This window comes from Protopterus annectens, chromosome 1.part0 (genome assembly GCF_019279795.1).
Source record: "Protopterus annectens isolate FY-2018-M chromosome 1.part0, PAN1.0, whole genome shotgun sequence".
NCBI lineage: Eukaryota > Metazoa > Chordata > Ceratodontiformes > Protopteridae > Protopterus > Protopterus annectens.
The window spans coordinates 412,068,484-412,086,558 of record NC_056725.1 but is presented as its reverse complement, the minus strand read 5'-3'; the positions used below and the strand labels follow the sequence as shown (position 1 = coordinate 412,086,558).

The following is an 18,075-nucleotide window of genomic DNA, read 5'->3' as shown; positions in this document are numbered from 1 at the left end:
TCCATTCTATCTCAGTTCTCATCTTCTTTTAATTTCCCCCATCTGTTGCCATTACAACTGTCATGTCTGCATTCAGCTTCATTCCTCATGCCTTCGGGTTTGCATTACATTTCCCTATCCTTTGCTGAAGTTCTTGTTCAGAGTCTTCCTGTAATTCTACGTCAGTGTGTCCCCTGTAACCTGTTTGTTAAAGTAGTCCATCACCAGTATAAACAGCAGTGGGCTCAGATGGACAGGTACTTCCAGTGTGAACTCCTGTGTGAGTCTGAGCATTGTTTGTACTTGTGTCATTGGGTCCTTGTACATAGCCTGCACTAATTCTACCAATGTTTTTGTAGCTTTGAACCATTGCAGGATTGCTCAAATCAGTTTTCTTGGGACTGTGTCTTATGCTTTATTCAAGCCTAGGAATGCCCAGTTGGACTCTTTCCTCATTTCTGTCTTCTTCTCAACTATCCCTTTCACTGCATCCCGATATGAAATCAAACTTCAATCTTACTTTCTACAAATCTGTATGTTCATTTATCAATCAGCCTTTCCAGAAGTTTTTTGCAGTATGACAGGAGTTGGATACTCCTATATTGCACACACCTGTGAATATCTCCTCTGTACTTGTACACTGGCACTAGTATCTGAATTATCCAGTAAGCTGGAGTAAGTCTTTCTCTCCATACTGCTATTACTACCCTCAGGAGCCTTTTCTCCTCTAACTTACCCAACTTGTTGATAATATTTTGTGTGACATTACCAGGGCCTGCTGCTTTCCCTGACTTAATTTTCCTTAGTGATGTTCTTACTTCTTCTAGGGTGAGCTCCTCTTCTTCTTTTAGCATAAGCTGTGTCTGGGGCAGTACAGCTTCTGTCAGATGTTCTTCATTCAGAAGCTGCTGGAAGTACTCCTTCTATCTGCTGTTGGTGACATTTGGACTGGTGAGCAGGTTGCTGTTCTCATCCCTTAGGAAGGGTGTTTGATGACGATTATCTTTGTGTTTCTGTCTCTGCCTTGTATCCTTGTTTCTTTCTCCTATGTCCATTTCCAGAAGCTGATGGAGTTCCTCTGATGCTTTGTTCTTTGCAAGAGCAACTACTCTGTTAACCCATTTGTTAGCCAACCAGTATTCCCTCATAACCTGTCCCATCTTTTCTATCTCCCACTTTTTTCCTGTACTCCTTTTTTCTTTTGATTACTTCCTGGATTTCCATATTCCACCACCAGCTTTGCTCATGTACCTTATTTCTATACCTGGCTCAGTCTCATATCTGTTCTGTAGTCTTCACATATGCTGTTTTGAGGTGCTACCATTCTTTTTCATTATCACCTATGTCCTCTTCTTCCTGAAGTGCTAAAAGCCTGAGTATATCTTTGAATTATTGTGCTTTCTATTTGTCAACTTCCAGGTCTTCAGCCTAGTCTCTGTTGACATTATAGCCTTCTCTGGCTACCACTTGCAGCTGATTGTGGCTACCAGTGGTGTATCCTGTGGACTAACTGTTTCACTAAGGATGCCATCCAAATATACTCTCTTTCTTGCTGTCACTTCTCTGCTGTGGACCATAGGCTGAGATTATGAATACTGTCCGATCCATACACTGGAGTCTGATTGCCAGATTCTGTCACTAATGAATATATTGCTTACTTTCTTCTGAAGCTTCTTCCTCATCACCATTCCCAAACTATTTCTAGATTGTTCTTCTTCTGAGTAGTAGACTCTGGATCCAAAGCCCAGTGGCTTTGCTGCATTGCCCTTCCATCTTGTCTTGTCAATACAGAGGATATCCTGCCTCCTTCTTATAATCACTACTGCACCACTTTCCCTTCTTAAATGATGCCCTGCTATTTTTCAGGTCATTTCTGCTGTCCGTTACTCATTTCCTACCTAATCTAGAACCTCTTAGTCTAACAGTGCTCTCCATCCTTTGGCTGCCACCAGATATCATAACAGCAGTGATATACTGTGACTCAGATCAGAAAACAAGTATAAAGATCAAGATACAACAATATAACAGGGGCTTCAGTCTCATAATCTGCACCACTGACCACCAGATAACTTGCAAAGGGTGAATGGCCTTAGGAGGGAATGGTAAATGTGCATTGCTGCCTCTGGTATCAGCCAGCTCCTGCCACACCCAAGTAAGCGTAACACTGATGAGGTGTAATGCCTGCAATAACTGTAATAGGATATAGCAAGTTGGATGTGTCAGTAATGTAGGCTACAACTTGGGTTATGGTAATTATGTGCAGCAAGGATCAGTGTTGGATCCACATGTATTTAACCTTTATCCGTGGTATATTGTATTATCAACAAGTGTGTTTTATTGTTCATATACAAATAATTTGACAATTGGTAAATGTGTTACAAGTTTAGACGGCAATACTATTCCACAGTCCTCCTTGATCAGATTTTCAAAGTGGGCAGAAACCAACAGCAACACCATTAGCATAAATAAGATTAAGTGTGTGATATTTGGGCATAAAGACCTAAAACACATATGTTTAAAGCAATGATCATTCTGAATGTACAAAGGATTAAGGACCTTAGTTTGCATGTAGATAACTAATTATCTTTTCATGAGCACATAAAGAATATAATCGAATTACTGGGAGTTTAGGAGATTTGTTTTAAATCTATAGACACAATTGTGTTAAAGGCTGCTACCTTCCTGATTTAAGTAAAGACAGAATATGGTCTAATATGATGCAATCCATCCTGACAGATAAAAAAGATTATACCTGGAAGCAAGCTATTTGCATGGTATTTGATGAATAATAAAATAAATGATCAAGGGCACAGAAGACATGTCTGATAAGGATCATCAAAAGAAGTTGGATATTTACTCAATTTCTTAAAGACAAAAACTGAGGGACTTGGTCCAGGTGAATAATGCCTTTAAAGACAAATACATATGGCTTGTGAGGTAGTTGTATCACTGTTCTAAATGGATCATAGAGATTCTCTGCGACCTTTGCAAAGAGAAACAGAATGTCCTATTGTTTTTGGGAGAGAGTGATGCATGATGGGGATGGATTGCCAAGATCCATTATGCAATCTGAAGATATATTACAATTTAAAGCAACTTCATATAATTGTTTTAAGAGCTTTTTTTGGCTATTAGGCAGCCTTTAATAGACAGTATACTCATGCCTGACCATTTGTGTTTGTATGTATGTATGTAGTTTGCTTTATAAATGCGATAACCTTTCTTTGATTCCTGGAAATGTACTTCCACCTTGCTGCAGCACTCTCATACTTACACACATTTATTTGTGACTTATTTTGATTGTGGTTGGTTTTCAGTATCTCATGGTACTAAATCATTCCTTTTTTTTTCATAGAGCCACCTTGCTGCTGGACACTGTATGTGATCTCATGTTCAGGATTGAATCTTGTCCTGCAGAAACTACAGCATCCCGAACTGAAGGGGGTTGTCGTGCAAATGTCACAGCATTCTCAAATTACAGGCAAGGAGCTGGCTGGATTCATCTAAGCAAAAGACTTTGTTTGATCTCCAAAGGGAGAATGCTGCCATAAAAGCATTTTCATTCACGTAGCACATCAGACTGCTCTCTGATTGGGGGTCCATTTGGGCATCACTGACATGAGCTCAGTCATAAAGACGCTTCTGGGTTACACATGATGGGAACCCAAGGAGACAAGAAAACATAAATTCAGCTGTTTTTCATACTAGTGCTGCTGGAAAATATGCCTTATTCTCAGATAATCTCAGCTTTTCATGAAACACGTTTTATCTGTGTCACCCACTCAATATTCATCTGTTTTTTTTTAAGTGACGAACAAGTCTGTATGTACTAAATTGCTTTTAATTTATTTAAAAGTAGACTGCATTCCATTTCAAAGAAATACACAGCACTGTAAATGCTATTACATTCACTGAGCATACACTCCCTCAACACTGTCATATGCACTTCAGCAGTCCTCTGCTGTGTATTTTCTTATTTTCAGCCCTTAATAAAAAAACCTTGAAGCACCAGGAAACTAAATTAAAGTTTTTATTCCTTCAAAATTCTACCTGATAATAACATTAGCACTTTTCCTTCTGCCATCCTTCTTAAACCCTCATTATATGAACTAATACTATATAACTTATTTGTTGATGTCTCAAATTATTCTCTCTCTCTCTCTTTCTCTGTATTCTGGGAACAGCCACATTGACTGAAAACTGCCTGTGCAAACTACATTTTTCAGCCAAGTCATGCGAAGTGCTGATTTATCAAAAAGGGTCATTGCAAAGGCATTAACTCCTTGCCTTCAAGACACAGTAACCCAGGAGATGGCTTACTAATAGAAAGAGTGAAGACATATAGTCCTCTATATGGAAATAATGAGGAAGGACTCCTGCGCAAAAAACACGCTGTTGTAAACTTAGCGACTCCTGTTTGAGTCGAAGTTTTCTATTTAAGCAGGGGTCACTGTCTTGGTTTTCCCTTAACTACTACGCATTCTAGTGCTGCTTGTTTACTTATTAATTTTTGTCATTCGCATGGCTGTGTCTAAAATGAACTATTGCTTTATTTCCAAAACACAATCGTTCAAGCCAGAGAAACTTGAACACAATGTTTTGGAAATGCTAGTGTCATTTCTTTTTTGAAATTGTCAAACAACAGACAAAAACAAATACTTTATTTTTGTGATAAGCAATTATTGGCCTTTTCTCAAAGTAAAAGCTTTGTTGAAAGTGATTCAAATAAATAGGCAGCAGAGGGATATAGTCCTTATGCAGGAATGTAGAGGGCTTACTCGCATATAAAACACTTGTTTCAGACAGCTGTCCATTTGTGATTTGATTGATCTTCTGTGAATTTACTGCAAAATGTTCAGTTTGGTAGATGGCAGTGCTTAAATCTGCAGATTGTATCCATCCTTCGGCTATTTCTTTATGCACATGATAGTTCAGGTCTGATCATACTGTTTGTTATTGTGTTTAACATCACTTTTTATTTCACTGAAATGTCCTTCCTTATCAGTCCTTGCTGCACATGTTCATTTTATTCTGATTTACTTTACATGTGATTAAAGAGGGACTCCAGAAAAAGGTGCTGCATTGAAAAACTAAAACAGGCATATTGCTAAATATATCTCATGCAAGAAATCAGATTTCTGCATTATTGATTGCTTTTTTGTTTATTTAAAGTTACAAGCTATATAAAATAATAAGCTGTTTTATAATTCTGGTTTCCCAAATTCAAAAAAGTTAGTAATGGCAAAGAAATACTGCTACTTTTCCAATTCCTGTCTGTTTTGACTGCTGCTGGTTGTTTTAGTTCTGAACGTTGTTTATGACAGGTAAGAAAAACAGAAGGGTGAAACAAAAATCTGTTTAAATTTCTGAATTCATATTTAACTAGTTCCATACCTCTCAACTTTATAGCACAAGAAATCTGAACAAAGCTAAAAATCATTGGGGAACAAAGGCCTATAGAGACAGATTTTAAATATTACTCATATAAACAGAGTAAGTTACCAGACTAACAAGGTTTGTGTTAACATACAGTTTTGAAGGATATAACATCTGAAACACGTCTGTCATTATTTATCGACTTCAATTCTTAATATTTTGCCAGAAAACCACAAAGTTTATGAGAAACAGACTAAAAATATGAGCCGAAAATCTGAACATTCTCTGAAAAAAAGGACAGTTGAGAGGTATGCTCAATTTTGTACAATAAAATAAGAAATACAAAACAAACATTATACAATATAAACAATTTGTGTAGAATAAAGTAAAAAATAAATATGCAATCACTAAAATGAAACAAGTTTAACATGTAAAATTTGAAACTTCCTATGAAATGATAAACAAGGAATGTGGAGTGAAAAGGTCTGAAGGTACATCTCCAGCCTGCTTAACATGGTGCAGCTGAGGTAACATATTTCAAAGCTATGATACTTGCTGAGCAAATGGCCATTCAACAGATGTCTCAAGCCACCACCTTAGAATTATTAGCAGCCCTGAGAATTCAAGCATGGAGCACATAACATTTAATATAGACACTGTAGCTGTCCTAAGTAGGAGACACCCAAATCATGGGGGTAAAATACCAATAATAGAACCTTGAACATGGTACATAATTTTATCAGTGCAAAGTGCACAGCACAGATGTAATATGCAGAGATGCAGGACACGTCAGTAATCTAGATTTGATATTCTGTACCCGTTACAGTTGTTTCCAGCTCAGTGTTAAAAAGCCTCAGGAACAGCAAACTATAGTGTTCACAACACAAAAAGACCAAAGCATGATCCATCACTGGAACATTCTTTGATGGAGGTAGGTGATACATTTGAGTGCTAGTCTTCATATTATAGCAACACAACTAACAGCTGTCAACTTGTCATTGAAAATACTTTGAGTTTCCATATTTTGACAGAAGTTTTAATGCACTGCTCCACAGAAGAAAAGGCGTTTGTGTCTGGAGCTATGGAACCCTTTAAACATGGCATGTATTGCCCAAGCCTGTGGCTTAGAAATGTCAGGTTCAAATAATAACTCCTCTTCCACTAATGGATCACATTCAGATCATTCAAGGAAAGGGGAGGTAAGGCACAGCAGTTATGTTACAAAAATGACCCAGTGGGGCCACAGTACAAAAGTATATACACATTGAGGAACAGTGGACCCATTATGGAGACCTGTGGTACTTTACAAATCAAGGGAGCAGGTTGAAGACATTTCAATACCAGACAACACCCTCTGTGTTGCCCCAGAGAGTTGGCAGGCAAACCAGCTGACAATAATGGATGAAATACCATTAAAAGACCACAGTCACTACAAAAGGGTACAAAGATCGACCAAATCAAATGCAGGGAAATAAACTAAGAGGACAAAAACAGAGCAACACTTTTGATCTCTTGCCATAAGGAGATCATTTATAACTGTACTGAGAACAGTTTTGGTGCTATGGTAAGTTTAAGCTGTAAACTGTAATGGATTTAAGAGGTCATAAGCCTTTAGAAATTATTTAAGTTGTATGCATGTGACCATTTTGAAAAAATACCTGAATCCAGACTTCATGATGCACAGCACAAACTTGGAATCAGATTCACAGGGCTGATACAATTGACTGAGTGAAAATTACAGCACAAACAGTGTGGGGACTTTTGAGCTGGAATCATTAATAATTTTTAGATGCATTAAGAAGCATCTTAGACATAGTAGAGTCAGTGATATTTATGGAAAAAAAAGAAAAGATTAATCAGCAGTTGCAAAATTAGAGGATGTAAAATCTTTTGGCTGGACTGGGCAGGCTGAATTACAGTCTTTTGTGCACTTGAAAGACTACAATCAGTCAATATGATTCAGATGAGAGCCCTCTTAATGAGAACATTGAATTTCAGTATATGAAATTTCTGGCTTGTACTTTGTATAAAATTCATCTAGTTTGCCTTCTAAAAGGTAGGTTTCCCTATAGTCTTCAAGACCAAGATGCTGTAATGCAAAGTGGGCTACACAATGTGCAGTAATGCACTGCATCAGCCAGCAAGCCAGAGATCTCCACATTCATTTAGAATATCATATTCATTGAGTAGTCCTTGTAATAGGCTGGAGGAGCATTTACCTGAGCAAAATCAAATACTTGCATAATATACAGGAATTCCTCAGGAAGAGCCATTGACTCATTGTTGTTCCAGATATTGAAATCACCCATGACTAAAAAGTTATGTTTGTAAGAATGTCCTCACACAATCTAATGGACATTAGATGAAGAGGAACCTACAGTTTATTCCTGCACCAATTATATAATCAATGCCTTTGTCATCCCCTTCATGAATCTGGCCACCTGAACCTTCACTTTATAACAGATAGCAACCCCCACTTGAATCATATCTTGAAACAACCAAATGCAAACCAAAATTATCCAGTTAGATCTACATTACAAACACAAAGTTTTCATTATACACTGACTGAAATAATACCAGTTATGTTGTGGAAGGCCATCGGACTCTGCTACAATACCCAGTATGGGACTAGCTGTGAATAGGTTTATGTGATCGGCTTGTGTATCTCACAAGCTAAATCGTACAAGAACAACAAAAGTTAGGGTGAGGCATCACCCCAGGGTTGCACTTGGAAACTAGACTCAGAATCTGTGAAACTGCTCAGGGATCTCAATGAAGGGTCACATATGGCCCCCAGCATCTGCAAAGCCCAAAAATCTAAAGAGAAATCCTAAGAGAATGAACGGCTGCATAGCTGAAAAGAGGTCCCTGTCATACCTAATAGGTTTTTCCACAAGACCTACTTCCATAACAGATAATGCAAGCTTCCAAAAATAGACTTCTGAAATAAATGCTCTCTGGTTAATACTTGAAAAAACAAAATAGATAAGTATTAATAATGTCAAAAAATACAGCTTAATAAACAGTATAAACAGAAAAAATATGAAAGCATGTAGCTCAGTGATTATAAAAAGCAAATGAATACAGTCTCAATACAACTGGAAAATCATCAAGCAGGATACAAAAAAGGCTGTTCTGACTCATACTTGTAGAAAGCATGCTAGCATGTCATATGTGGTAAGTAGACTCTCTTTACTTATTCAGGTAATAGTATCAACTATGATTGTTGGCGAATAAAGCAATAATTACATAAATTTCAGGAGAAAACTGCTGCTCACAACAACAGAACCTCAAACTGCTATGCATAAATCAGTAAACTAATGCAAAAACCTCAGATCCAGTAGACAGAAAAACTGTCATATAGCAAAAAAGGTAATAAAGTAGGAACAATTAATCTACATCATAGACAAAGAAGAAACTCCAAAAATAAAAGACTTTTAAGCTGGGATTCTGGGAAAATGGGAACAGTAATTGACAAAGTTAAAAGTCCTTGTCGCAAAATAATATGATGCCATCAGATGTGAAAAACCTTTTTCACACATCTAGGGATTACAACTTAAATCACATGGTGTAAATAAAAGCATTAGTTCTACAAAAAACAGCACTCATTGAACAAAGGTGTTAAGTAACAAAAGAACCTGCAATAAGTAAAAATGCTGCTGCAATTCTACAAAAGTAGCAGCTATATATTGGTTTCCAAAATTAGCAATGAAACACAGCTATTACAGAAATTAAGTACTTCTGAAGCACAAATACAACAAATGTTATACTAAGTGAAAAGTTGTTAATATTTCTCAAAGACTGTCCAAAAGATGTTTAGCATTTTAATCAAGGAGAAACAGTAGGCCGCATCATAAGTCACATGTAACTAACTACATATAGGTGTACTTCTTAAGTCTTAGTTTAGGATTTCCTTTCTGGTACAGCCATTTACCATGTCCCCCCATTCATTTCTTCCTAATACTGGTATTGAAAGACACCAGAAAAATAGGCAAAAGCTAGAAACAGTGGTCCTTATGCTGTGGGTAATTTATTTTTATTTTATTTATTTATCATCTTAACAGTTGTTTCTCTGTCTCTCTCTCTCTCTCTCTCTGTCTCTCCAGGAGCAGTGCGATGCCTGGCTACTTGTACTCCTTGGCTGGGCTCACTTTCTGGAGTCCATGTGCAAAGGAGTGCAGTGCTAGGTCTATCCACCAAGTGACATTTGGGAAAGAGACTATAAATGGCTCCTTCTCTTTGTCTGTATCAGATGTTTTTGATCACTAACTCTCATTCTTTCTCATCTGGCTTTCCGAATAACTGGCTGCTAACTGAACCCAGGTAGTGCAGGGCATACTCCAGGTGTAATTCTAATATGTTGTAGAGCAGTCTACAAATGGATATATTGTAATTATATAAAGGTACTAGATATTTAATTAGTACTGATGAGAGACATGTAATGTTAGAACGCATCCTATAACAGCAGTGCAATCACTTGTATCAAGGCAACCAGGTGGTTCCATTTTGAATTAGGATCAGATAGAATTAAACTAAAATGGGATGATCTAATGAGAGTATAATGCCTTCGATCATTTTATGAAATGGTCTCCATATGTTGATAGCAGTTGTGGACATAAGATTTTCTTTAACTGGAGGTATGTTTTCTGACTCGTAGAAAAAAAAAAGGGAGATATTAGTAGTATATACATTATTATATAACATACATTATTTTATAAAAAAGAGCTGCTTAATCCAAAGATAGGGTGTTTTTCCGTACATTAACTCAGTCAGAATTTAGTTGATATACTTTGTTAAAAAATCTCAATTTTACAAATTTGCTTCATTGTCTAGAAGTGTAACACTTTCACCAGCACCATGATGTAGAGGGACAAAGCCCTGACTATGGCCCAGGTGATCTGGATTCGATTAGTGGCTTGGGTGTCTGAGATGCTGGCATGGACGGATGGGCATGCCAGTCTTGGGGGGGGTGTTAATCTTAGTGCTCCTGGTGGAGAAGCACAGTCCCTGAAGAGGAGAGTAGCCCTTGGCCAGTTCTGGGATAGCTGTACGGCTGGGAGAGGATCAAGAGGGTAGGTCATAACATAAAAAAAAATCCCTCCCCCTTATGCCCCCCCCCCAATATGCAGTTTAAGTTCCACACTGTCCCTAGCCAATAAAATATTGGTGCTAGTCTGGTATGCCTGCCAATGGATGGGGGCATTTGGGTAGAGGCAGAAAAGAATAAAGCAAAGAAGTATAACATTTTCCTTCCATGTCAACTAACATAGACCGTGGCCATATAAAGTGACAGAAAAAATGAAGGATAAGCATTAGTTGCCCATAACCATCTTAGACTTTCTTGTAGTCTAAAACTGATGGGTAAAGGTGTGGGCTGTTAGAAAGCTTTATTCTACACTCTTGATTTTAAAACCCACAATCTCTTCTGCAAACTGTGTGAGTCAGCGCATGTCACTTAACCAGGCATTCTGGTTAATTCTTGAAAAGTGGCACTTCCACCTCAGAGGCTTACATGGGTAATAAATGGGAAAAAAACAATAACAGGATGACTTGCCATTAAAACCAGCAAAGGCCATGATATAATCACTTAAGCAAGCTTAGAATAAAGCAGTATGGACCATATTTATCATTTTGCCTTCGCTTGGTTTGGACATTCTGTTGTGTACATTAAAAAAAGAACAATATTTTCAAAACATTATTTGTGATAAGAGATGTGAAATAAGTGAAATCGTCCCCCTACACACACCACCATACACAGACCAATGAGAGTGGGATAAGTTACATTGCATTTTATGAAAAAATGAAAGAGATTTACATTTCATCCAGCCCCTGAAAACACTTTGAAGAAAACATGCAAGCACCCCCGAACATACACACACTCACATGTACATAAGATGAAATGTTGTACAGCAGGTCAGGAGATAAATGGGCAAAAATCATAATTACTTTGTCCCACAAAATGACCCAACTCTGTCTTTACTTTTATGCCTGTAACCTGCCTTAGAACAAATATCCTCTGTCTTGTCAGAGGACTGACTATACCAATGCTATCCTTTTTCAGCATGAAAGTGTAGAGTTTTTTTCCACTCTTGGCTGGAGGCATTGAATTTGGTAGCATCCTTTGGTAGTTGCTATGGAAATGTTGAGACATGAACCCAAGGAATTCACACATGCAAAGCATGTGCTCTACTGCTGAGCTACATCACCTCACAAAAGCAAACTGGTATTTGGAAACAGATATGGATTTTACAGTTTCTCCTGACCCCCTTGTTTCTTCTCATATACCTGCCTCCTCTACTCAAAACATGTGCTAAAAATGCTAAACAGCTCCTATGTGAACTCAGTGAGAGTTCACACCTGCTTTACCCCTAACATCATCTTACATCTCACATTTTGTGGGTACCTAAAATACCTAATGGTGATTTACATGGTTCATCAAAGCAGAAAAGATTTATTATTATTTGCACGTAATCTTTATCAGGAAAATATAGACCTCCAAGGAAATGTAGTGATATCCTGCATCAGGATGGTCTAGAAAGTAAAACATAATTGGAAAAAAATATAATTTCATTCCTTATCTGTGGCAATGCAGATATTTTAACTCCCACTGAGTCCCACACTCTAAGTTATATTGACCTTACATCCTGTTCTTGGCATATCTTCCTTCATCACTATTTTATATTCTAATCCTAACTCACTATCTATTGCTTCCTAATTATTTGTTAATAAATAATTTCCACTCTTCCTTCCATCATCTATTTTGATTGCTCCTCTTAGATTACCTTGTAAATACTTCTGTAGGACTGCTTATATCACTAAAATGTTTGCCAAAATGCCTACATGTTTAGCATGTACCCTTAAACTGTATTATCTATACATATTGTTTGGGTATAGCCCTTCTGTTTTGCTATTGTTTAATACTGTTCCATTTTGCTAACACTGCTTGTATGTACTATCCATTTTGAAGCTTTGTATCATTATACTAGTATATACCCTTAAACTGTATTATCTGTACATAGTATATGGATATAGCACTTCTATTCTGTTGTTGTTTATTATTGTTCCATTTTGCTAGCACTGCTTGTATGTACTATCCATTTTTGAATTTTTGTACCATTATATTATATGTGGAGCTTTTCTCTCCGGGCCTCCACTGAAAATGGGTTATTTCGGCCCAGTGGACTTTCCCGTTAAACAAATGCCAATAAATAAATATATTTTTTTAATTGGATGATCCTGCAGTATCCAACAGATTGGGATAACCAGAACTAGCTAGCATGTGTTGTGTTATAATATAACCTGCATACTAATTAGCCACTTCTTAAATATAAAAAAAAAAAACAAGCAAAGAGAGAACCAGGATATCGTTAAACAAATTACAGAATGAATGTGCCAAAGTGTCCAAAGCTAGTGATTTACTGCAACAAGCTAGCCTTCATTTGCAAAAGCAGCTCTTGCATATGTATCACCTCATACAGTAAAGCATGGCACTCTGGGAAATGATGCTTCTTTTGTCATTTATTTTATTTTATTTTTATTCTTTCTGGGAAATAAAGTAGCATCTTCTGAAAGGACTACAGTGGCTACCTCTAACGAGTAAAACTTGCACTTGTCTCAGTGTTAGTGCTGTAAGTAGAAGTAACTATACTGTAAGATGTCATTCAAAATTAATATGAGACTGACTGAAGCTTACATCACTGAAACATAACTGCCTGTCAGAAAAGTGTGTGTGTGTGTGTGTGTGTGTGTGTGTGTGTGTGTGTGTGTGTGTGTGTGTGTGTGTGTGTGTGTGTGTGTGTGTGTGTGTGTGTAACATTAGAAGAACCAGCAACTGGAGCAACCCTTATGGCTCTTTAAAGACCATATGCTTTTCGTATACTCCTCAGCTCAGGCATTTACAAGTCCTTGCTTCTGTATTCTCAACTGTTTGATGACTTCTGAGTGGGTAGGGTCGGATAGTTTTCTCTCTACTCTTGTTTCAGTTACAATGAGTTTCAGTGTATGTATTTGTGTGTGTGTGTGTGTGTGTGTGTGTGTGTGTGTGTGTGTGTGTGTGTGTGTGTGCATGTGTGTGTCAAGAGAAAAGCCAGCATCTTAGGATGCTGGTATTATTTTTGAAGTGTGTATAGAGGTGGATGGCTGCAAAGCTGATTGAAAAGTTATGGTTTTTGACGTTTTATTTATTTTAGTTATGTTTGTGGTGATATGGTCACATGGAATTACCTCAGAGGAGGGTATAGTATGAAGGTGTGGAGCATACAACTACAAAAAGAGAAGTACGTTTGGTTTAGTTATTGCCAGGGAACTGGTTTTCACTGATCACCCTGATCAGAGTTTGTATGTTAATCATTTATGCACAAGTAATACACTGCAAATGAATCAGAAAGCTGGAAAATGTGAACTAGAGTAACTGATCATACATTCAGATTGCTGTATTCATTAATATAAACCATATATGGCTAGCAACTGTCTTAAAATGTTGGCATTTTAGTAGACAGTGGTTAATCTTGTTTATAGCATTTTCCAGAGTATCATTGGTCTTTATAGCTTTGCCTATACCCATACTGGATATATGATATTTGATAAGAAAATTCAGAGGTATTTGAAGTAAAGGACACAAGGGTGGACAGCACCATGGTCAGCTTGGTGAAAGGTCCTAGACATTTCAAACCTCATCCTTCAAAATGTAATCCTTGTACATTACATGTTCCTTTTAGATTATGTTGTACATCAAATTTGATAAATAAATAAACTCGGAGAGAGAAACAAGGATTCTTCAAAAGGCAATACTAATGGTGCCTTACTAGTTTTGTTGATGAACAGCAGTTTATTTGAGGTATTTGAATTATAGTACACAAGGCTGGACATCACATGGCTTGGTGAAAGGTCCTGGACAGTTCAAACCGCATCCTTCCAAATGTAATGCTTGTACATTACATGTTCCTTTTAGATTATGCTGTATATAAATTAAATAAATAAATAAACTTGGTGAGAGAAACAAGGACTCTTCTAAAGGCTATACTAATGGTACCTTATTAGTTTTGTTGATGAATACAAGCTTATTTAAAATTGTTGCCATAATTTTTCAAAGACTTTGTAAATACATCTGCCTTTGCTGTAATTTATGGTTTTGCAGAAGCATAGACTAGCAACCCAAATAGGCAGAAGAAGATTAATAGCACCTTCAGTCCATTAAGCCACTTGATTTTTCCATCCAGTCCATGTGACTCTGCCCCCTCCCCACCTAATTTAATCCCAAGTCTTTATGAATTTATGTGTTTAGGGAAGATGGGTGTCAGTTGATTTGGTGCAAGATTCATTATGAAGCCCAGCCACGATTGGTATGTCTGTGGGGAAAAAGGGCCTTTTAGTGTGATTGTGGAAATCAGTGATTCAGTGACACATTAGCTGCAATGATGAAAGATTTCATTAACAACTAATTTGGATTTCTGTCAATCACTCAGTGATTATAGTAAGTGCTAACAAGTACTTTGCCATGGTAGTCTCTGCTGGCAGCCATGCATCACGTTGATACAGGCACCATCTTCTTCATTCCAGCCCCATATCCTGACACAGACAGACATAAATGCATACACACACACACACACACACACACACACACACACACACACACACACAGCCATACCTCTTACCTATCAGTGACTTTACAGAATGTACTTGATGCTGTCTTCTAGTTTGTCAATGTCCCTCATAAATCACAGATAACTACAGTCAATAATTCCACAGATTAGAGTTGCCTAATCTTTAGTGTATGTAATATGCGTTACACTCCCACACCTGTGCTCTTTTAACTTTCTAAGTGGATCAGGGTAGTATTCAAGAGTGCTCCTTATTTCTAGTGCTCCCTATATCTTTCATGCTGAAAAACCTGCTCTGTTAACAATTGAAGAGGCTTAATGTTATATATCCAAGTCGGTGGTGTCTAGTGTCTCCCTCCTCTCAACTTACAAGACTTGGAGTTTAGAGGCACATGCTCACACATTCACCCAAACACAGACACACACACACACACACACACACACACAAGCTCTTGGACAAGTTAATTAATGTGCCTGACAGTAAGGGTTTAGACAGCCAAGTGGTCCATGAATCACTTACTTACTCACTGCAGGCATTTCTGTGGACAGCACATGGCTAATAATCATATGCCATTCCCCACGAGTGCCTAATTAATCTTACGTAGCTACCACCAGTGGTAAAGAGGGCTTACCACTGGCAGTGATGCTTTTGAATCCCACAAAAGTTCCTCCTCAGAATTTTTCATATTTACTTCTGGTAATCTATACTTTACTTCCAGATCTTATGCAGACAGTTTTCATTTGACCGTATTTTGCACATCACAAGTTTATCTACACCCTTGTCTACATCATGGAAGCTACAAAACATCCCTTCAACTTGTCATATTTTTGCTACCAACACTCAAGTGAATGTTCATATACTATGCATTCAAAAACTAAAACCTACACAATCCCAAAATACTCTAGTACACATAAAAACACTCCCAAACACAAATCTGTATTTAGTTTAAAATGAAAAGTAAAATACAAGTGAAAAAAGTAAAGCACATGTGCGCCTGCACACACACACACACACACACACACACACACACACACACACACACACACGCACACACACACACACACACACACACACACACACACACACACGCACACGCACACACACACACACACTGATAATTCAATTCAAAATAAAAACATTGTCACAAACTGTGAATATTAAATGCACATACACTCTACTCCTTAAAAACACTAACCACCTAAATCTACTTCTCATTCCTCTCAGTTGTCAAAAATTCCACAGAAAAGCCAGATTTTTTTTCATATTTTTGTCTCTCATAAAATTTGTGGTTTTCTGACAAATCATTGGTGACTGCAGTCACTAAATAATGAAAGACATTTGAGTGTTAGACCTTGTATCCTTCAAAAAATGCATGCTAATACAAAACCTGTTATTCTAATAACTTTATAAGTCTCTAAGAACAAGATGTAAAAATCTGTCCATGATTTTGGGCCTCTTGCTATTTTCAGCTTTGTCCAGAAGTTTTGTGATAAGGGGCTGAGAGGTATGCTACTCCTAAAAAAAATGCTCAAGAATGTTTTTAATGAATTGTCTCAGGTTTGATTCTATACTTTAAGATATCATTTACAACTGCTAGTATGAGACAGATTAAATCTATTCTTTTTAAAATGAATGAGTGAATGCATAAATAAATAAATATAAACCACTGACTACAACCAGCCAGTTTGAAAACAAGTATTACTGGCAAAATGGAGCTACTTCAAATGGTCAGAACAAAAAATTCAACTAAAGTACAAAATGAACAACTTATATAACTCTTACTTCATTAGTAAAATGTATCAAAAACTAAGCAACACTTCATAAAGAAAAGCATTAAAAAGTAACTCAAAACTAGAACAGAAAACCACTCTCAAACATTCCATTAATAAAAACCCGAGTCCCTATTCAGTAAATCCTAGACAGTTATTGCAGCCCATTAAAATCAATGGGAAACACTCCCTTAACTTTATAAAACTCTGAAAAAAATGGATAATGGAGTCCAATGTTGTCTTGTCTGTATATGTGAAATATCTTATATTGTAGGATTAGGATACTTGTTCTGTATCTCGTAGTGCCACAGCTTATCATTAAACTCGTATTGTTTTATGTATCTCACACACCACACACTAGATTCCCACATATTACACATGCCCAGTCGTGCCTGTGTTTGTGTGTATAATATATGTATATGTGTGGTGTGTGACTACATGACGCCCCATTGAACAGTGTGATGATAAAGACACACTGTTATATGGTCCTGGCTAACCTGGACTAGTGCTAACAATATCCCATAGTTTGTTGTGTTTCTGGTATTACATTAGGTCACTTTGTTAGCTGATCAACTTTGCAGGTTTTATATATGATAATTACATATTACCCCTAATGAGAATAGCTGGGGTCATGAGTTATGACACTGAGTGCTGCTTCTCTGTCATCCTAGCTTGTGATACATCTGTTTGAGGGAACTAGAAGTCATGGGATATAAACCAATGTTGATGCCTTCTTAGAGGCTCTTCTTTCCTTCTCACAGAAATCCCATCTTTAAAAGTGGGGCTATTCTTTAGTCTCATCAGTGGCCTAAATTAGTAGAATGCCAGGGAATTTAGCACAGGCTGACAACATAGTTTTTATTTTGTCCTTAGGGCATATGTATGAAATAAGAGTAGGACAACATATAATGTTTAATTATTATGAAATATGGCAAAAAATTATGCAGTGAGGAATGAGGGGACAATGAGAGTTTTTTCCTCTTAAAATCAAGAATATAACTTTCACAAAATTATAATATTAGAAAAATCATTTACATTTTCTGTACCCCCAGATTCTTGTTTCAAGTTGTGGAATAGCAGATAAAACATCCCAGCACTGAAGGCCCACAGTGCATCCTGAGGCTTAAGTGGACATTGCCCTAAATGTGATACATTTGATGCATTTCTTATGCATATGATGTGAAAGTGTTGACTAAATAATGGTGTGTAGAATGAAACAGATGCTAAAATTGTCCTTCTAAAAGGATTGGAGAATGTATTTACTCTATATGAATGTATTATTGGGCAATGTCTTAGGATACCTGAAAACTAAGAACCGCATGCTCGTTTCCAATTGATTTTTCAGCTGTTA

General features: G+C 37.1%; 1 protein-coding gene across 1 annotated transcript in view; it reads left to right on the top strand.

Moving 5' to 3' along the window:
- TTBK1 (tau tubulin kinase 1) overlaps positions 1 to 3,995 on the top strand; it is a 1,416,073-nt gene extending 1,412,078 nt beyond the window's left edge. Inside the window, exon 16 of the mRNA XM_044060281.1 lies at positions 3,335 to 3,995. The gene's annotated coding sequence lies outside the window, so the exon portion shown is untranslated. The remainder of the gene's footprint in view (positions 1 to 3,334) is intronic.
- The last annotated feature ends 14,080 nt before the right edge of the window (positions 3,996 to 18,075 follow it).